Genomic DNA, 5,129 nt, shown 5'->3' with positions numbered 1-5,129 from the left:
ATGAAACACACAATAACATCCCACATTCTTTGGATTGCAGCATAATAATTAATTACTTCACTTTTCTGTCACACGATTTATGCACGATTCATCAGATTTAAAAAGAATGACAAGCTTTTTTATTTCATTAGACATTAATTATGTTCAAAAATACACAATAACATCTCAAATTGTTGGGATTACATTTAACAATTCATTCAGCTGAGATGAGCATATCACACAACCTCTGCCACTTCGTTTGTACACATGTATTTACATTTAGCTTTGACGTTATCGGTACAACTGCAAAAGTCGATATACGTACTCATTTAGTCGATTTACGTCATGGAGACGTAGCGTTACGTCATTAAGACGTAGGGTTCTCCTCACCTAGTGTGAGATGAATGCTACCCGAGCCAATAACGATAACTGCCAGACGAAAATACAGATCTCTGGCAGTATTTCCATAGTCCCTCGAATTCCTTATGGTACCTCTCTTTATACTACCCGTCCAAGCTAAATTGACATATGAGGTGGTGGCGTAAGGGAACGACAGCACTTGTTAATGCCTGTACTGCAGCTCCTATCAGCCACCGCTCGGACATTAACTTTATTTAATTGTTTATCTAAAAGTAACGAAGACGCACGATATAGTATACAGTTCTTATCAACAGAAAGCGCGCAGTCTCACAGTTATTCCCATGGCCTATAGAACGCCTTCCAAATGGTCTACCCTCTCCTTAGTTCCTAGCCAGATCTCCGGGAAAGCGTAGTACAATCTTCGGTCAACAGCTGGCGCGAGTTACTGTTGACATTAGACAGCAATTGAAATAACTGCCTATATCAGAGGAACGGTTATCACAGTAACCGTTACGTCTCAGTAATCGGTTATTTGTATCAGTTACGTTATTTTTTGCCACCTCTATGCATCAACGAGAGTAGTTAAGTGGGAACGTTGAAAGAGCGTGTGGTTGATTGGTGGTTTGTTGTGGAGCGAAGGATATTTGTTGTTCATTATTTTTATTAAAAGTTGGTGACGTAGTGACACGCTCTGTAGAATGATACGGATTCGAGGACCAGAGGAATTAACTGCAGAAGAAAAGAAGAAAGCGAAAGAAGGTGTAATAGGGAACATTACAACGTTTTTCCTTTTAATTGCATTAATCAGAGCAGGTGAGTTGTATAGTGTGTTGTTCTTTCCGTCTACGAAAAACACTGTGATGACAGTAAACTAAGTTGTGTAAGACATCAAATTCGGCTGCAGCTAGTTGTACATGTTTTTATTCATTTGCAGTTCCATACGCACTGAAACAGTTTTGATGACTGGAAAATCATGAGGAAACTGTGTTTAAAAACATGTGTCCTGTCGAACAATCCACGCCTTTTGTGGTGTGGAAACTTTTGTAAAATTTTTGTAGGTAAGTGCCCTAACTTCGCTTGAAGCACAAAATTTTGTAATCAGCGTTTATTGTGTGTAATTATGTTAGCAAAGAAAGACAACCTGTACCTTGTACTTTAAACTACACCGGATACTGAAGAGCTTTCCATACGGATACGAGAGAGAATTTCATTGCATATTAGTCATGTAAGAATAACAGCATTCAGGTTCTATTTGCCTACTGTGCACCATTCTGGTATTTCACTGTGTATGTAGACATATTTGCTTGGTTTTTGTAGAGATTTCAGTTTCAGATATTTCAGGTTTAGACCGCCTCATCTAGATGAGAATAAGACAACAGAAATATGTAGTCTTTTATAATCTGAATGTTAAGATGGTTATGTTGAAATTTAGAGTTTGTGTGGTTACAGCTGTACCAAACCAACACATGCATGATGGACAGGATTGTGTATTGTTACAAAATTGTCTTTTGACTACTAAAGAAATTTAGTGATTGACAATTACTTGCTATATAATTGCTCAGGCCTATACAGAATTATGACACTAAAATAATCATAAATGCAAGTTTAGTGTACAGAACAGCCCAAACACTGGCCTGTAGAAGACATGATTGGTAACAGAAAACAAACTAAAAGTCTAAGTAGGCCTAATAGTATAGGCTCAGCCCTAATATATAAAAAAAATTGTCATATTGTTCCATCACTATAATACCTGCATACTTTGGAAGATCTTTTCATCTTGTATTATGTGCAGTTTTTAGTCTGTGTGTGTGTGTGTGTGTGTGTGTGTGTGTGTGTGTGTGTGTGTGTGTGTGAGTGAGAGAGAATCTGAAAGCTATCAAGTTTTCTTTCTTTTTGTGTTTGGCTGTCGATGACTGTGCTGCTGCTTTTCTGTGAGTTGTCTCCTTTAATTTAAAACTATGTCAATACAAAAACTGCTTGGTAATTCGGGAAACTTGTATGTTGGAAAAATCCTGTACCAAAATATTAGAGCATATTATGTACATATATCACACAACTCTTGAAAAATGCAAGGGAGTCCACTAAGTAACTTTTGTTAAATTTCATTTGATTTGATTTTTTATTTGGACCTGTTGATCACATATTGTACAAAGGGTGTACTAGTAATAAAGGGCAAGTCAAGTGAAATAATACAAAATTATGTGACCATTTTATTTATCATACAAATACTCATTATCTGTGAACGATGGATTTCAGACAACCTGCATTTTACATTTTTAAAGCGAATGCTTAAAATTAGCATAATGAATGGAAGTGCATATTTTTATCCTAGTGCCACACATAGGCTAAATAATGAAGATTACATTTTTTCATTGTGATTTAAATTAAAATACAATTTTTTTACTCTTCCTCCCATAAGTAAGTTAAAGTGAATAGTTAATTGTGTAAAATAAATGGTACATATTTATCTATGATATAAATAAATTTACATTTTATCACTATGATTTGTTCGAATACACAATTTTGTCTTCATAACACAAGTAAAAATTTTCTTTCCTCTATTTTTATTCAAAAGGATGTTTTATTACTCTAGGAATTCAGTTTGTTCTTGGAGGAATGTGTTCATTTTCATTTTGAATAACTGCATTAATTTGCTTTTCTGTACTTACGGAAAGCTTGTTGTATATTTTTATTCCTGCCTGTTACTCGCCTATGGACTTTTGTGAGAGTTGCAGAGCCCTGGTGGTAATTTTTCTTGTCTTATGTTATGCTTGTGAATGTCAGTTTTTCTGGAATAATTCCTTGTTGCTGGCTGTAAACATTACCAGTGAGTATATGTATTGATTTCTAACAGTAAACATCCTGAGAGTCTTCGAGAGACCTGTACAGGATGTTCTGTTGGAGACACCACATATTAACCTCATTACTCATTTTTGTAGTTTGAAGATTATTTCAACCCCTGTAGCATTTCTCAGAAGAGTAAGGAATGGAAATAGACAAAATATGACAAAAGCAATAGTTCTTCAACATGGTGAGAAATAGCTCTCAGGGCAAAACACACTGTGCCAAGTTTATTGACCAGCTGATCAATTTGCTCTGTCCATCTTAGCTGCCTATCTATTTGGATGCCTAGAAATTCTGTATGTTTGGTTTCATAAAGTTTTTGGCTGTTGATCTCCACTTCAGAAACTTGGAATTTTTTATTTACTGTCTCAAACTGTATGTTAGCCTAACTCTAAAGTTCCCAAATACTATTTTCTGTGAACCACTTGTATACTTCTGCCCACACACACACAGAATACTATAGACAGGAAGTGTGATGTGTATTGAAACAGCTTTCATAAATGGAAGTACTTTTGGACTAGTTCATTAGAGCTACAGTTATTACGTAATATTAACTCAGGTTGAGTGAGATTGTATACCTACATAAATTTGATTTTTCTACTGCTGTTTTCACTAATGCATAACTTATTGTTTTTCAGGTACTGTTAAGCAGCCAGTCAGTCAATGAACACAGCAAAAACTGATGTCGATAGAGGAAATCATTTTAACAGTTATAAGCAGAAAAAAAATTATCTCCAAGTTCCTTACATTTGTTTTATTGAGGAACAGCGAAAAAAGCATTATTTTGCATTGTGTTTGTTTAGTGAACATGTAAAACATTGAGTATATTTTGCTACTGAACTGCTGGACAGAAACTTGTTATTCAAGTGACTAGTATTACAGTTGGTCAGATTCATACATGGAAAACTTTATAAATAATAGAATGAATGTTGCTTGTGTATTGCCCAAATGTTTGAATATATGAGCCATCTGGAGTTCTTAGTTTACATTGTGATGCACACATTAACTTCAGTCTCTTGTGAAACTGAATATATTATTTGCTTGTGATATACAAACCACTCCAGCCACCTCCTCTTCCCAAAAAAGGTTCTCTCTCTTTGTATTCTAGTTTTGTACAGATTGGAATGAAACATACTGGTAGGTACTAATGGCAGTAGTAACTCTACTGACAGAGGTGGTGCAGTGATAAGCTTACTGGACTCTCATTCGGGAGGATGACCATTCAAACCCGTGTCTGGCCATCCTGATTTCAGTAAACCATTTTGGCCAAATACCAGGATAGTTTGTTTGAAAAAGGCATGGCTGACTTTGTTCCCTAATCCTATGGGACCGATGATCTTGCTGTTTGGTCACCTCCCCCATATCAGTCAGTAATTAAATCAATCAATCAACCAAGTATCTGTATTTTTGGTTTTGTATTGTTTTGTAAATCAGTTGATGTGTTGTGCTTTACATCAGTATAAAAGATTTATTAGCATATCGCTACAAGTATATGAGATCATACACAGTATAAAGTCAAGTGTGCACTACCAGTGCTTAACTCACTGCACTCACACCATGCAGCTGTTCTTCCTTTGATAGTCTCACTTCAGCAACTTGTTTCTAAGCACACAAAAATGATTTTATATTGTCAGCTACTTTACTACGTATTCCCTCAGTTAAGTTGATGGTTGCGACAAATGAAATATCCTTGAAGTCAACAAACTAGTCTAAATTAGTGGCATCTTACCTGTAAGGTTTGAAGTTGCAACCGTGTCACAGTAGGTACTGACTGTAGCCATCCACCACAATGCTCTGCTCTTCCTGGTAGTAGAAAATTATTGTAAAGTCTGTCTCCTACAAACATTACTTAAAAGTTCTGAAATTAATGTGTGGTGTAAGATCCTTTGTCTATCAGTAATTCAACTATTTGTTTTTGATTTCAAATTGGCCAAGAGTTTTTTCTT

General features: G+C 35.6%; 1 long non-coding RNA gene across 1 annotated transcript; it reads left to right on the top strand.

Annotated features, from left to right (window-relative positions):
- The first annotated feature begins 369 nt into the window (after positions 1–369).
- Positions 370–1,393, top strand: LOC126355730 (uncharacterized). The gene is made up of 2 exons (XR_007565512.1): positions 370–1,152; positions 1,274–1,393. It is a non-coding gene; the product is annotated as an uncharacterized LOC126355730 (long non-coding RNA).
- The last annotated feature ends 3,736 nt before the right edge of the window (positions 1,394–5,129 follow it).

The sequence above is a fragment of the Schistocerca gregaria genome, chromosome 3 (genome assembly GCF_023897955.1).
Source record: "Schistocerca gregaria isolate iqSchGreg1 chromosome 3, iqSchGreg1.2, whole genome shotgun sequence".
Lineage (NCBI taxonomy): Eukaryota > Metazoa > Arthropoda > Insecta > Orthoptera > Acrididae > Schistocerca > Schistocerca gregaria.
Note: the sequence above shows the minus strand (reverse complement) of the source record. Positions and strands in the feature narration are given on the sequence as shown.